Source organism: Engraulis encrasicolus, chromosome 15, assembly GCF_034702125.1.
Source record: "Engraulis encrasicolus isolate BLACKSEA-1 chromosome 15, IST_EnEncr_1.0, whole genome shotgun sequence".
Classification (NCBI taxonomy): Eukaryota; Metazoa; Chordata; class Actinopteri; order Clupeiformes; family Engraulidae; genus Engraulis; species Engraulis encrasicolus.
The window spans coordinates 8,029,331-8,046,466 of record NC_085871.1 but is presented as its reverse complement, the minus strand read 5'-3'; the positions used below and the strand labels follow the sequence as shown (position 1 = coordinate 8,046,466).

The 17,136-nt window shown below is 42.0% G+C and overlaps 1 pseudogene; it reads left to right on the top strand.

Moving 5' to 3' along the window:
• Nucleotides 1–10,604, top strand: part of LOC134464803 (protein O-mannosyl-transferase TMTC1-like) — a 116,921-nt pseudogene extending 106,317 nt beyond the window's left edge.
• The last annotated feature ends 6,532 nt before the right edge of the window (nt 10,605–17,136 follow it).

Below are 17,136 nucleotides of genomic sequence, written 5' to 3'. Positions count from 1 at the left end.
TTACCTATTCTCTACTGAACAAAATAACCCGTGGCAAATCGAATCAAATCGAATCAAATAATCAATTGTCATGAATCCATGCAGTATATTGAGAAAATAAGTATCACGATACCTTGTCATGAATCGATGCATTGTATCGTGAGAGTAAGTATCGCAATGCATCGATATGACGATTATTTTGCACACCCCTAAGTTTAATTATGCCCAGGTTTATCAAACACAGCCGAGCTATTTTACTGCCTGTAAAATATTTCCAAACACATTGCTTTTATTTTATGCACATCCACAATTAGCCTAATGTTACCTTCTTATTTTCGTTGCGGTGTCAACTGTGGTGCCATGATATTTACACTCCTGTCTTAAAACATGAACTTGAAGCGCAAGTTTCCTCTTTTACTATGGGTGTCTCCACTGCGCCATGCCGCTACGATCAATCTTAGCGCGTTAAGAGCACTCCCAGCTCCCCCAGACCACTCGTGGATTGCTCCTAGAGTTACGTGTCAACCTGCGATGGTTCTTTGCTAAGTTGGCTTTGGGAAACACTCCGTGAGCCCTGGTCCTGGTCAGTTCAGTTCAGACACAGAGCAACACTATGTAGTCTTTGTAAGCCAATGAGATCCAAAGAGTTAAGCTGTAAACATCTGGACAACCTCCCTGAGATGGAAAGGTTTTTTGTTCTCTTTGACATTAGAAAGTAACCGTTAGAAAGCAAAAACGTTGCAGTGCTTCATCAACTTGTAACAGGATGAAGGTCACTTAAAATTTTGCTATACCTCCCTCTATGGCAGGGATGCTGCTAGACATTTTAAAACTTCAATAATGACCACACACACACACACACACACACACACACACACACACACACACACACGTAGTAAGAACAGTATTGTGTTTATGAGCCCCACATTCAGCCGTCTTCCACTTGGCCAGTAACATTAAGGGAAAGCTGAGACCATGTTAGCGGTGAACCTAAGCCTCCCTGCCAGGGCCGTCTATGCTAATGCCCTATAACTAATGTAACCTTGTAGTGTTTCCATGGCGCATTAATGGAGCTGATAATGGGACAAACCCACAGGAAGTTGCTTTTCCCACAAACCACACGTTTTACGTAAAACTCAAAAACCCCGGCAGCAAGCCCTCAAAGACACTATGTGTTTTTTTTAGCAGAGAGAGAGAGAGAGAGAGAGAGAGAGAGAGAGAGAGAGAGAGAGAGAGAGAGAGAGAGAGAGATTTATGCCTAATGAAGTCTCAGGGGAGGCTCTCGATGTAATGTCAGATTTTGTTGAGGGCCTTTGGAAGACTGCTGCTGCTCCTCACTGCTCCAGTTTTATATTTAGATCTGTGTGTGATGTTCACCACCCCTCACCTTTGTCTTCTTCTGACTTTTGTGTGCCTGTCTGCATCTCATCCCTCTCATACACTAACTTTATCCTCTTTATCGCTCTTTATCTCTCTCTCTCTCTCTCTCTCTCTCTCTCTCTCTCTCTCTCTCTCTCTCTCTCTCTCTCTCTCTCTCTCTCTCTCTCTCTCTCTCTCTCTCCCATAGCCCCATAGTGTACACTGTAGTAATTGAAAAGCTAACTACCATAGTAGTGAAAGTGAAAGCGTGAAAGTGAAAGCCCATTGGGAAACTCCAACTCCCATTGTCATTGTGACACAGCACTCCACAGCACACAAGTGAACACTGCACACTGCACACAACGAAATTGCATTTATGCCTCACCCGTGCAAGGGGGCAGCCCTCAGTGGCGCCCCATGGGGAGCAGTGCGGTGGGACGGTACCATGCTCAGGGTACCTCAGTCATGGAGGAGGATGGGGGAGAGCACTGGTTGATTACTCCCCCCACCAACCTGGCGGGTCGGGAGTCGAACTGGCAACCTCTGGGATGCAAGTCTGACGCCCTAACCGCTCACCCATGACTGACATAGTACTACACTACCATGGCATAACACAGGGCCTTTAGTAATGCACTATGACTTGGTCATTGCCATTCTGGTAACAGCGACTTAATAATGCCAGCAACTTTATTATGCCATGTAAGGGGTTAAATCACCCTTTCCTTCCGTTGCTCAGGCCCACGTGTTGGCCATGGCAGGTCGCAGCAAGGAGGCTGAAAAGATGACCATGGGGGTCATATCCAAGAGCTCCACTTGTATCGAGTCTTACAGACTCCTCTCAGCCATCTCCCACAGCAAGCGGGGGAACCACACTGAGGTAAGCGGGATATAGTCCAAGGTGCTTTTTTCTCTTCACAGTCTATGACAAATTCGATATGTATGTGTGACATTCGATATGTCACATACAATGTCTGTGTTGTCATCCCACGCTTTTATCACAGGGGAATGGCAGGAATTCTTCTTGATATTCAGATATGACTTGGTGGCCTGCCTTGTAATACCTCACCTCCAGTTTTTATCTGCATCGTCACATAGCCTGCGTATCCCTCTGCACTATTCTACTATCCTTCCCACTCTCAGTGGTAACAGTCATCTTTGTGACACACAAAAATTGGTTGAGTATTTTTTTGCCTCCATTACTCTTTCTTTCTTTCTTTCTTTCTTTCTTTCTTTCTTTCTTTCTCTTTCTCATCCGTCTCGTATTCCCTACCTCCAGAAACTCCTGTAATGGAATTTATGCATGGGCTATTTTGCTGGGTAAATAAAAAGCGATTTATGACTTCTCTGTCTGCCCATGGATAAGTCTGCTCCTGGAGAGGCCCGGAATAAATTACAGTCAGGCAGCAACAGTCTGCCTCTCAGTCCCCCGTCTCTCACACACACACGCCTTACGTGCATTTCCCGGGGTCTCACACACACACACGCACACGCACAGTCCCCTTAAGGGGGATTCAGAGTAGCACCTCCACGGAGGTGCAGCACAGAAAAGTAGCCACCACGCCCCCCTGTGCAGCGATAAAACAACCCCTGGCTGCGGTACACGCATGGTTCTCCCAGGCTGAAATGTCCGTGAGCTGAGCTATGCTCTTGCACTGTGATTGGTCAATGTGCTTGCAGCAGTTCAGCGAGTACTTGGACCTTATAGGTCAGTGGTGTTCTATTCTTCTACCCTACGGAGGTTTGAAGGAACCTGTGGAGGTTTGAGTTTACTTGACAGGGAGAAGAGAAACGGTGTTTTATTTCAGTAGTACAACTTCCAAATATCCATAAAAGGCCATCATGAAAATGATATAAGTTTGTAGTGTGGTAGTAGCAAAGAAGCCTCTTTGTTCGTTTGTAGTGTGGCAGCTAGCTCATTAAAACAGGCTTCGCTAATGTCCTGTAGAGTTTGAATGGGTTTGGCTGACAGTTGCTAAGCTAGCTGTTAATATGGCCATTATCTATTGTATTTAAAAACGGCTTTTGTTTGGCATTTTAACCACCTGAACTGTAAAACATGAATAAAGAGAGAATCTTGTATGCTATCATTCATATCTAAGTACGCCACAACTTTTTAAATTAATAGCAAGAAGCCTCTTTGTTGATTTGTAGTGTGGCAGCTAGCTTCTAAAACGGGGTTCGCTAATGTCCTGTAGAGTTTGAATGGGTTTGGCTGACAGTTGCTAAGCTAGCTGTTAATATGGCCATAAGATGTATCTATTGTATTTAAAAACGGCTTTTGTTTGGCATTTTAACCACCTGAACTGTAAAACATGAATAAAGAGAGAATCTTGTATGCTATCATTCATGTCTAATTACGCCACAACTTTTTAAATTAATAGCAAGAAGCATCTTTGTTAGTGGTAGAATTACGTTTCAGGTGGCTAGTCAACTAGCTTTGATGGTGTGTTCCATTATTCACCCTCTGTACTGTGTACCTTGTTTGAGTGCAGTGAAGTACCCTTTCCACCCTCCGCGATTCACGAGGCGAGTACATTCCGATTCCCGTTCTGTCTGATACACTTAACGGAAATGACGGTTGGTCGCGTGTCATCCGAGTTTACCAACCGCCAATATGCAATTCATCACGGAAGGCACTGTTCGTTATGCTGACACTTTTTAAAGTTACCCCTGCCTCTAATACACATGGCGATTGTCTTTGGAATCAAAACTATGCTGTCATCACGGAGATTCAACCGTTTGACAGATCTGACACTCAACTACGTCACAAACATGGCGGCCGTTGAGTGCGAAAAGTGTACAGTAACTCCACACTTCGAAAAATGGCCGTTTTGGGGGCGTTATCCGGGTAATTTACAGTACACTTTACCGTCGCGTTTAGAAATGGAACACCCTGCGTAGCCAAACACAGTGCGGAAAGGGCGGACAGTACGAGTATTGGAACATAGCATGTGTTTGTAATGACTGATTTAGCTGGCTAGCTACTATTAGGCCCCAGGTGTGAATGGCCATTCAGGCTGTCTATTGTCTTTTAAAACGGTGTTTGTCTTGCATTTAATCTCATGTAATATTTGACTAAAAAGAAACTGATGTTGTACCATCTACAAGTAATTATGCCCCAACTTTTAGAAGTAGGCTACTAGTGGAATATTACGTTTTAGATAGCCAGCTGGTTAGCTTTGTGATTCATTCTAGGGACTGGGCTCAACTGAATGAGTTAGTTCGCCCCCTGTTGTCACGGAGGTGAATTGACGTCATTAAATTCTCGCCGGGAAAAAACACCACGCCCTTTCCTGCATTCGCACGCAGGACGACTATGAGGAATATACACCCCGCTGACAGTACGTCTATGCTTTACCCCAAGTCTGCACAGTATGACTATGTATCAGGCTTTAGTGGGCCGAGTTCATAGGCAATGAGTTGAGATGGCAATGTGAAGTCAGGTTGTGAGGTGAAGAGTGAATCACTGGGAGATTTAAAGGAACCATTTGAGGGGGCTCTGTACGGCTATAGATATCCCACTGGTTACCGCAGACGACTTGACTTGCTCCAAACTGCTCTCCACTAACATAAGTTGTACCGTGTACAGACACAGTATAGTTCACAGCATTACTTTTTGTGTCATTGTATAGTGTAAGGATTGTATAGATTAGTACAATATTAGGTAACACTTTACTTGAGGCCGGTGTCATAGGCATGTCATTACCGTGTCATAACAATGTCATGGCACAGTTATGTATGCATCATAAACATTATGTCCATGTCATAAACATTTTATGACGGTTGGCCTTAAGTGACATTCCGGCAAAGACAACCGAATGTCTCTTAAGGCCAACAGTCATAAAATGTTTATCTATGACTGCATCATGACACTATTATGACACTGTAATGTCATGCATATGGCAACGGTGTCAAATAAAGTTTAACCCAATATTATAGTATAGTGTATCACATAAATGTGTTGGGAAGAGACCACAGTATGAGTATGAGCTGAGAGAAATGTACAGTATCTTTCTGTTCATATTGGTAAGCTTAGAGGTCTTTGGCTGAAGGTTAATTATTCTGCGAAATGACCTTTTTCATGTACCAGTCAATGCATGAATGAACACACGCAATGCAGGCGTGCGCGGGCGCACACACACACATGTGCGCGTGCGCACACACACACACACACACACACACACACACACACACACACACACACACACACACACACACACACACACACACACACCATGCCTTCGTTTATAGTCATTTAGTGTACAGTTAATTAATTTGCGCAAGGAATTCAAGGTACATTATTCATAAAGTCTGCATAATGTACGACTTATTGCATTTTTGTTTATCAGCATTTCTAATGAATATGTTTACCATATATTTTCTGTGTGTGTGTGTGTGTATATATGTGTGCATGTGCGTGTGTATCAGGCGTTAGATGCTCTGGATCGAGCGTTGCCGCATAGCCCGTCAGACGACAGCATTCAGGCGGATCTCCACTTCTCCAAGGGCAAACAGCTGCGAGAGATGAACCAGCTGGACCGAGCCTTTGAGGTGCCATGCGTCTTCTCTTTCTTCTTCACTTCTCCCTCTCTCTACTCTTCTCTTCTCTCTTTCATCGTCTGCTTCTTCCTGTGCATCTGGAATCTCAAGTATGCACATACTCTCTCTTCTCTTCTCTTCTCTTCTCTTCTCTTCTCTTCTCTTCTCTTCTCTTCTCTTCTCTTCTCTTCTCTTCTCTTCTCTTCTCTTCTCTTCTCTTCTCTTCTCTCTTTGATCCCCCCTCTCCTTCTCTGCATAGCTGCTAAGCATCTCTGCAAGCCCACGTCTCCTTTGCAGCCAAATGTAATTATTTCTCACACTGCTTCTTGTCCGTTTCTTTCTTTCCACCATCAGTCGCTCTACATTGTTTCTTTCTTTCTTCTCTGCCCTTTATCTTCCTATCTGGATAGGTGCATCAGAGAGAGAGAGAGAGAGAGAGAGAGAGAGAGAGAGAGAGAGAGAGAGAGAGAGAGAGAGAGAGAGAGAGAGATCATGGGAGGAATCACAGAGTGTTCTGAGTTGATAAGCACAGACCATACATAAGACCTAAAAGCCTTAATTGTGGGGTTCAAGTATCATTTTCAGTTTCATTAATGTTCCCTGGGGGTTGTGGTGGTATGTGGTGGGTTATACAGCTAATGAAATCATTGGTCATGAGTTAGTCAGTGTAATTGGAGGGCGATTACAGTATGGGTAGGTAGGTGGGGGTAATTTTCCTTCCCTTCTGGTTTTGATTTCTCCACTTCTTCTATATGATTTTTATTCTCTGTGTAATGTAGCTCAGTCAGCGAAACATGAAGTTGTGCAGCAAATGAAATGTGGCTCGCTCTTGTGTTTGTTGTGCACGTGTCAGTACATTTACATGCACAGACAAATTCTAATTACTGCCTTAGTCAGACTAATGTTGGAGGTTTCCCAAGTTAAAAAAGTGTACTTAATATATACTTAATAAGTATGTATTTTTGTATTTAAAATATACTTCAAAAGTGTGTATTTAAAGAATGTTATTTTGGGACAACTTATAGTATACTTAAATACACTTGAAATATGATTAAGTACAGCTTAAACACATTTTAAGTTGACTTTTTTGTACTAAAATCAAACTTTGTACAAGTGTACTTAATATACTAAAATCATACTTAACTTAAGTGCATTTTAAAATATACTTACTAATTCACTTTAAAATATGTTTAATGTGTACTTTAGCATGCAGTTTAGTGTATTTCAAGTATACTACAAATCTATTTCAAGATCACAAGAAAGTACTTTATAGTATGCTGCAGAAGTACATACTTAAGTTGTGTTATTTTGGGACAACTTATAGTACACTTAAATACACTTGAAGTATGATTAAGTTGAGCTTAAACATATTTTAAGTTTACTTTTTTGTACTAAAATCAAACTTTGTACAAGTGCACTTAATGTACTAAAGCATACTTTACTTTAAGTACATTTCAAATATATTAACAAAAATCACTTTAAGTACATTTTAAGTGTACTGACTCTAAATGTATTTTAAGTATACTACAAGTAGATTTTACTTTAAGCACATTTCAAATATATTTATTTTAAGTACAATTTAAATATATTTCAAAAGTATATAAAAAAACATTAAAGTAATCTCTAATTACCTATGCTGCAGAAGTACATACTTAAGTTGTGTTATTTTGGGACAACTTATAGTATACTTAAATACACTTGAAATATAATTAAGTAGAGCTTTAACACATTTTAAGTTGAGTTTTTGGTACTAAAATCAAACTTTGTACAAGTGTACTTAAAGGATAGTTCCGGCGTAAAATGAAAGTTTCACCATCGCTTTCCCATGCCACATAATATATCTAATGATGAGCCATTCTGGGCAATGCCGCGCCGTTATGGAGTTAGCTCATTTTAAGCTTTTTGGCGAAAAACGCAGCCAATGCATCACGGCGGGGCCAATTATATGCCTATTATTTTCTGATGTTTCCCCGCTATAAACAACTTCAAAAACGATACACACTTCATCACAAAGGTCTCGTCAATCAAACCGAGGCACAGAAAAGATCATCGGACCACTGGCCAGTGTTTTCAGAGGTGTCTCACTGTTGCAACTCTCTGACCCGGATGCAAGCTACTCAATCAGGTGGCTAGGTAGCTAAACATGGTCCGCGGTTCTTACACCGGCTGCGACCGTAAAATGAAAAGCTGGAACCCCGACCGTTTTCACCGACTGCCACTGTCTAAACCAGCCATATTACGGGAATGGCTAATAGCATTAGAAGTGGACGAAACTGACATAAAAACCCTGAGGGATCGCTACTACCATGTATGGAGGGAGCATTTCGAGGATGATGACTACAAGAAGAGTAAGGGAGCTGGAACACCTAAACGAAACCGTCTAAAGATGAATGCTGTACCAAAAAGGCGCATGGCTATGGAGGTATGTTTGAAGAGAGAGAAACATGTGTAAATGTGTCTGGCTCATGAATCTTGACTGTCTGTGAATCTGTGAAACTGGTTGCAACACCGCGCGTCTTTGCCAACAAGCACTCTGTTTTGGGAAGGAATACAGGTGCAGTAAATGTAGCCCACTACAGGAGATAAATAAACTGTCAAAACAAACTAGCGCGGGATGGCAAATGAAATTGTGAAATTGTGCGACCTGAGGCATTCGATGTGGTTGATGTCAAGCATGCTAGAGTAGTTTCAATGAAGTAGACACCAGGGCGCGCGAGGTCTGGACCATTACGCAACGGAGGAGGGCTGGAGGAATTTTATAAAGTCGTACTAGAAGTGCTCTTACAGATGTAAGTACACCACCAGTGGTGTGTTATTACAAAGTTGAATCCATGTTATATTATACCGTGTTGCAATTACTTTGTAAGAGTAGTCTGCCTACCTACCGCGGACCATGTTTAGCCTACCTAGCCACCTGATTGAGTAGCATGCATCCGGGTCAGAGAGTTGCAACAGTGAGACACCTCTGAAAACACTGACCAGTGAAAGACTGTGTGGTCCGATGATCGTCTCTGTGCCTCGGTTTGATTGACGAGACCTTTGTGATGAAGTGTGTATCGTTTTTGAAGTTGTTTATAGCGGGGAAACATCAGAAAATAATAGGCATATAATTGGCCCCGCCGTGATGCATTGGCTGCGTTTTTCGCCAAAAAGCTTAAAATTAGCAAACTCCATAACGGCGCGGCATTGCCCAGAATGGCTCATCATTAGATACATTATGTGGCATGGGAAAGCGATGGTGAAACTTTCATTTTACGCCGGAACTATCCTTTAATATACTAAAGTCATACTTAACTGTAAGTACATTTCAAATATACTTTCTAATACCAAACTTTAGCACATTACTTTTAAAATACAAATACACTTAAAATACACTTAAAATATAATACACTAATAGTATGTTTTCAAATACCACACTTTAGCACATTACTTTAAAAATACAAATACACTTAAAATACACTTGAAATACAATACACTAACAGCATATTTTCTAATACCACACTTTAGCACATTACTTTAAAAATACAAATGCATTTACAATACACTTAAAATACAATACACTAATAGTATATTTTCTAATACCACACTTTAGCACATTACTTTAAAAATACAAATACACTTAAAATACACTTAAATACAATACACTAATAGTATATTTTCTAATACCACACTTTAGCACATTACTTAAAAAATACCAATACATTTAAAATACACTTAAAATACAATACACTAATAGTATATTTTCTAAAACTATATTTAAGTACATTACTTTAAAAATATAAATGTATTTAAAATGTGATTAAAATACACTCAACTATAAGTATATTTTTAAAAACATATTTAAGTACTGTACTTAAAAAATGTAGTGTACTTCAAATATACTTATAGAAAATTAAATATATTTAAAATACACTTAAGTACAAAAAATTTTGACCTGGGTTCTGTCTATGTGTTCTCACAGAGCTACAAGCTGACAGTACAACTTAACCCTGACCAGTCCCAAGCTTGGATGAACATGGGAGGAATACAACATATCAAGGTACTGAGATAGATAGCTTCAAACTGTTCTGTTTTTGTGCGTGTGCGTGTGCGTGTGCGTGTGCGACTGCCTGGCTCAGCAGCCAAAACATAGCAGGGAGACCACACTGCAGCGTCCAATTGAATCTTGATTTATTTATATATATACAGGAGTCAGTCATGTATAAAATAAAGTGTTGTGCATGTATGCTGTGTACACTGAAACATCAAGAGACCCTCAGGAGGGAGTAGTGAGTCCTGTGCCGCAAAGAGGAGAGGGAGTGAGTGGATGAAGCCTAGAGTTTATATACGCGTAACCGACGTGACGTGTGCCATGTGCTTTACGCCCCTTTTTGGGGGATAACAACTCTTCACCAATACGCTCATGTTGTGTCTCCAGGGAGATTATGCTGCGGCGAGGACGTACTACGAGCGAGCTCTACTGCTCTCACCGGGCTCCAAACTACTCAAGGAGAACCTCGCCAAGCTGGACCGCCTGGAGACCGCACGCAGGGTGAAAGGAGGAAGATTTTAAAGTACTTTAAACTTCTAAACATGATTTTGGTTTTGAATGAAAGATGTGTTATGATTTAAGGTACTTTAACTTTAAACTTCTAAACATGATTTTGGTGTTGAATGAAAGATGTGTTGTGATTTTGAACTGTTTCAGAAAAATACTAATCTGGTAGTCTATGGCTATGCTTCTGATATCGAGGATGGAATAATTAAAAACGTTTGCCCCAGTGCATGCATTTCACATGGTTTTAAAAAAGGCATCAGTCATTATGAAACGTTTTTGGTGACTTTCCAAAGACCTTCAGTTCATTTCTCTCTTACAGTAGTTATGGAAGTGCACCTGCTCTCTTGACCTTGCACTCACTTAATACACTAGATGTATGACGTTCATTATGTCTCTCTGTTATAGTACAACTTGGGTTTTTCTTTTACTTCAGTCATTTAAAAGTTTGTAACTTTTACCGGACGTTTCGACGGCAGAGCTTCCGTCTTCATCAGAGGGTATCATGGTTGTTGATGCGTGACATGCTTTAAAATCAGCTGATGTTGTTGTGGAGGTGTGACCTCCCTGTCAATAATGACAGATTGGTCCCACCTCCTGCTATTAGAAATCAAAAAGTGCAGGGCACAAACCATGAACAGGGATGAGAGAGCATACATGGGGACAAGAGGACAACTCTAAAAGCAGGAGGTGAGACCAACCTGTCATTATTGACAGAGATGTCACACCTCCACAACAACATGTGTTTGTTCACACTCACACCCAAATATGAGGGCACTGTGTGTTTTGCTCATCTCAGGCCAATGCAATGCAATACTTCCTTAATTTTAGAGACTAGGCGGTGCATGAGCTTCAAATGTTTTGAATGTGTTTTCTCTTGTACAGTACACACACATGCATACAGTACACACAATAACAAGAAATCAATTGTACTGTCTTCTGTGTGTGTGGAACGTGTTTGCCCAATCTGGTGATCATCGGTGTTGTGGGTGGATGTTGTGATGCCCAGGGACGTTTTTTCAGACTACAGTTTTTTATCGTTTGTTTTCCAGTTCTCTTAATATCTGCACTTTAATGTGTGTGTGTGCGTGCATGCTTGTGTGTGTGTGTACGCTGCAGGTCTACAGAGCTTAGACGTAAGCTGGCACCAGCTGGAAGCACAGGGCATGTTTCACAACTAATAACACAGAACTGAGCTGGACTAGGTCTGAAGTCTTGGCTGACCAACAGTCATTCTCCCTCGTTGATAAAGGTCCCATATATGTATCTACTCAGACACACGGACACATTAACAAACCTTCTGTAGTCTGTTTACCTGAATTATCTTCTTGTAGTTTATCACATTTTCTCTGAAGGTCTCTCATCTGTTTCTCGCTGGTTCGCAGTCGGGACTCAAAGTCTTGTACTTGAGATCTGATGTACTTGAGCTCCAGTTGGTCGACGTCATCAGCCTCTGCTGCAGCCACCAGCAGCAGACCCAGCCACAGCATCAGCACCACGGTGACAGGACTCTTCATGATGATCAGCAACATACACTCTTGTCCTTCAGCTCTGGCCACAGACTGCATTTGGGTCAGGGGAGTGTAACAAGGTTCAGACACCAGTGAGTTGTGGACACCACACAGAAGACCAAAAAGACAAATCAAATGTATGAGGGTTTATTGAAGCAAATGACACAAAAGACAAATGGGGGGATTGGAGGAATAGCTGCACACCTACAGGGGTAAGTATGCAAATAGGGAACACTGCAAGCGTGCAAACCCACTACAAACACACAATAGTTTGGTGTGGAAATAGTTAAAAGCACAACAAACTCTTTCAGGTAAAACCGCTACAAAACATGAATGAAATAAGCCTGTGGTGGACAGCTACTCCTCACCCCAGCCAGTGGCCCAAAATGTACAAGCTAAAAACCCAACTAATTAAATAGACTACCTTTTTAAATACAATTATCTTTATTAAGTTTAACAAATAATATCTAAAAGCATAAAATCAACACATTACCAATTACAAACGACTACCTCTTCTGGGCTCCTGGCTAGAGTGATTCGTGGCGCACAGTGTCAGCACAGACTGGCCACCCTGTCTGAGACAAACAAAACCATAAGTGAGCACACGCACGCACAAACATTCGATCACACATTAACCCCTTAGCGCAGCACTATGGCTCTCTGTAATGTCACGGCAATGTTGTTATGATGTAGTTAAGCATTTTCAGCAAGTGAATAGGGTCGCCGGTGACCCCTGTTGTAATAAGAGGCTACGAAAAAAAATAAGTAAGACAGTATCTACAAAAACAAATAAGATGAAAAAGTATATGGGGAGGTTGTTCCAATACATTGATGCACAGCCAAGACTGTTTTAGCCACATTCTCAAGAATCAGTGATTTCTCATTTCGAGAGAAGTGAATGCATTTCTCAAATGTTACGTGATGTACAAAGAGTGAACGCATGTCTCAATTATCTTCCAATGAAGAGGAAGTGGCCTGAGACTTGACCTCTGTGTTTAGTTGTCTGTATCGTGTGTGTGTTTGTGTGTGTGTGTGTGTGTGTGTGTGTGTGTGTGTGTGTGTGTGTGTGTGTGTGTGTGTTTGTGTGTGTGTGTGTGTGTGTTCACTAACAATTAAAATTGTGCAGATAGGTTAGGCCTACTCAACGTTTTCCTTTTCCTTTCTTTGCGCCTACTCCATGTGGTTAGTATTGCCGCCTGGGTCCGCGACGCAATTCCATTGCACTCACAGAGCTTATTGGTAGTCGGTGTCAATCAGGTAACCATAGGCTGTGCAATGCGCAGATTATCCAAAATGCTTTAGTGATGAGCCGGCAATATCTAAGCTGCAGCTGTCTCGTTAAATCGCTGTTCATTTTCTGCATCCAAGTTTTCTGTCTGACTTAAACTGAACGTGACCAGATTGACGAGTTTGAAATGGTGCGCTGTCTATCAGCACCACGCTGACATTAGTCTAATTTAGACGTCCGATAAGCATTAATTTTGTGCCAAGGGTAAAGCTCTTATTGATATTATGAGAACAAAACAATCTCTTGTCCTAGCCATTAGGCTTCTTCGTGTTGTTGCATTGTTGTGTGAGGGATAATTGTAAAATAGGCACCGCTTGTAAAAAGCACCGCTCTCCTGCGCAAACATGATACTTCAATGGATGATGGATGGCAGCATCCCCAACGTAGGCTACAGGTTGTTTGTCAAATCTGCGTTAATTTCCCGCACATTAGTTTCAACTGATGCTGTCGGTTGCTTTCACATTTGCCCACCACTCTGTGGTTAAGATTTCACTTAATCCCCACGAGGCTCATAGTTTATCACGGACGTTCATCCACTTTTTCCGTTTGTGCGCGGTGACAATAAAGGTGGAGTTTTTCAATAGGCCTAGGAAATGTGCTAACGTGCTCTCTTGGAGGCTAATCCAAGGAATCTTACCATTTGATAGCGTTTGAAAACGCAATGTCATTGAGTGAGCATACCTTCTTTCTTGGAGAAAATTTGAGTGACCAGTTGCCTGCCTCTTCTGGCCCTCTCCTCTTTCTCCCGTCTTTGCTAAAGTTTTTGCCAACCTGCCTTCACTGTCACCACTAGCTCACCATCATGTGATTAACACATAGATTGTATATTACTATCATTCTATGGGTTAGCCCACGCCCAAGACCTCAGTCGCTCTGTACACCTGCTGCCAGCATTTTTCGGATGCTGTCCGATTCAACGCCTCGCGCGCCAGATTGGACCGCACCATTTCGCAAGAGCTCAGGGGGAAGGGTAAATGACAATTTAATAAAGAACTGACGAAAAGTTATGGGAATCGACAGTTGTGTGTTTAATAAGCTAATTTCCAATGACTATTTCTTTGTAATTATACATTTCTAAAAAAATGCAAGAATATATTATTAATATTTTAGTATCCCATCCGTGGGCCGAGGGCCGTGCTGCGTTGGGCCGGGCCGTTAGAATCAGTACCACCTATCCCCCCCCTAGCGGCGCCCCTGCACACACACACACACACACACACACACACACACACACACACACACACACACACACACACACACACACACACACACACACACACACACACACAGTCTCTCTGTCTCTCTCTCTCTCTGCTTCTCTTTCTTTGAAATATTTCTTCATTCAGATATGTATCAGATGGAGAGCTCTCTCCCTCCCCTGTTTTTTTTGCAATCATGGCAATTGTGAAATTTTGAGCAACTTGCTTCTTTTTCTTTGTACTATTTCTTCTTCTCTTTCTTTGAACTATATCTTCATTCTTCTTCTCTTTTCCCAGGTGACTTAGAAACAGCAGATGCCTGAAGTGCCAATGGAGCGTATCAGTCAAAGGCTCTGGGACCTGATCTGGGATTTTTAGCAGATTGATTCAGACTACATTAGATCCGACCTCACACATCCCATCATGAATCAGTTTCTCTCTCAAAAGCCATCTTAATAGCCAGACCCCCTGCTGTGGCTGTGGGGTCTACTCTGAAGCGTGACCCTTTGAACTTTGATTCATGGCTGGAACAGGACTTGGACCTCTGACCGGAACGTTGCCTGTGCCTGCACCAGTTACGTTCACTAAAGTGCTAACCTGCGAATCACCTGCGTTCACACCGGGCTCTGAACCTTTCTGCACGCACGTGACTGTGTGTTATGAACCTGCTGATGCCCACGTTCATGGCGAAAAAAACAAATATGTTTTCCGGTTTGCGAAGGCCAGGCGGTTCGTGATGCAGGAACGGGCACGGGAATGATTCTCAGTTGGCCTGAACACACCATGAGAGGCCAGTTTGGCTGTGGACGAGAGGTTGCACTGGATCAGTCCATCACCAGCTCACTCATTCATCAATATTTTTGTTCCTCTCTTGGCTCTTTTTCTGTTATACCGGAGTTACGGTAAGAGCTGACTGAGAGGCTGAGAGAAACTAATCGTCAGATTTCTCAGGGAGACTACACAAAGACATCAGAATGCTGTGTATGTGGTGTCTGCCCTGAGGATGGATTAAAAGGAAAAAAGAGACAGACAAAATGGAAACATTGGGAGGTTTTTAGGACTGTGTGTATTCAGCGAAGTTTGATTGACTACGTTTACATGAGACATTTAATTCAGAATTGACTCACTTTAATTCTGAATAAAGCTCAATTCCTCTTTGAAAAGGCCTGAATAGGTGATGGTGCACTTTTTATTTGTTCTGTTTTTTATTGTTTGTCTTTTTTTGTGTGAGTGATCTTAAAGAAGTCAATGAACGTTTTTTTTTTTGTTTCATCCAGATTTTTCCACTGCCTCTCTCTCGCTCTGTGTGTGTGTGTGTGTGTGTGTGTGTGTGTGTGTGTGTGTGTGTGTGTGTGTGTGTGTGTGTGTGTGTGTGTGTGTGTACCTCTGTTAGGTCCATGATGCCACATGTGTTGACAAAGGGTTTCCATCTTGAGGGTTTTTGCAGCCCTCATCAACAAAAGAGGCAACATCACCTTTCAGTGTGCTCCGCGTGTTATATCAATTTCATCATTTCTCTCTCTCTCTCTCTCGCTCTCTCTCTCTCACTCTCTCTCTCTCCATTTCATCTCTCTCAGTCAATTCCTGAATGCATGTTCTTGCTCCAAGGCTTTTTGCTGAGAAGAGTGCATGCATTGTGCATTTCCAGTGTAATTCGAATTTTCATTAGAATTGAGCTGGCATCTTGAACTTAACTTCACACAGACAGTGTAATGAGGTCTGTTACTAATACGTTCTCCTTAGCCTCAGCAGACACCCCCTCTTCTTGTGAGGCTACTGACAGTTGAAAAAACCCTGGTCTTACTTCCCCTTAAACTTACCATGTAATAGGTGATTCATAGAAGATTCATAGAATACTGTGAATGAAGTGGACCATTTATCGCTATGGAGTGAGGTCATGCCTAGTTTCTATGAAAATGTTTGTCTATTTGACCTTACCAGGGAGAATGCGGAATTCAGATGACAGACAAAATGTCTTCAAGCTCCAATATGAATATGGACACCAGTTAGCTGACTCAGTAGCCTGAATTGCTGTGCGGTTGTGGATCAAGTAGCACTGTGAGCTTGCCTGGTTATCACCAGACCTCATCACAAGAGAGAATAAGGTCTGGAGACCTGCCTACTGTAAATCCATAGGGGGTGTGTGGTTTAGGATTGACTACGGCTTTTTATTGGGCGTTATGAATGTACATCATTTGGCATACGTAGTCATAGCCAATCGTGTTAGTAGCATCTATTTCAGACAAACTGCAGTCATCGCCTTTCCACTCCTCCCTGCTGTCTTATTGGAGAGATACATGGGTTTATCTCAGTCAAGGATCCTGGCTTTGCTAGGACGTGAAACGCTAGTGATTCGATACCCCGGAGTTCACCAAAGAGTATCGGATCCAATCACTGGGCGATTCACGTTTTGCCTGATGAAGGTCTAGTACTGAAACGTTGTTTTTAAAGAAAGAACAGGTAATGGTCAGTGTGCAGGAGTTTCTTTAAGTTGTTGCTGAGTGACCCAAGAGCCATCTCCGATGCACCTGCCAGCTGAGGTGTGCGAAAAAAGTTGAAGTTTAACGATTAACGTTTTAGCAATGCCAGTATCCTTGATTTTGAGATACAGCCCATGATCTTATCCGTTCTCTGGGTATAGACTCCATGCTGTCTTTCGGAGCGCAACGATGTATGTAATAATGCAAAATATTGTTCATAACTAGTATGTATAATCTGATCATAGCT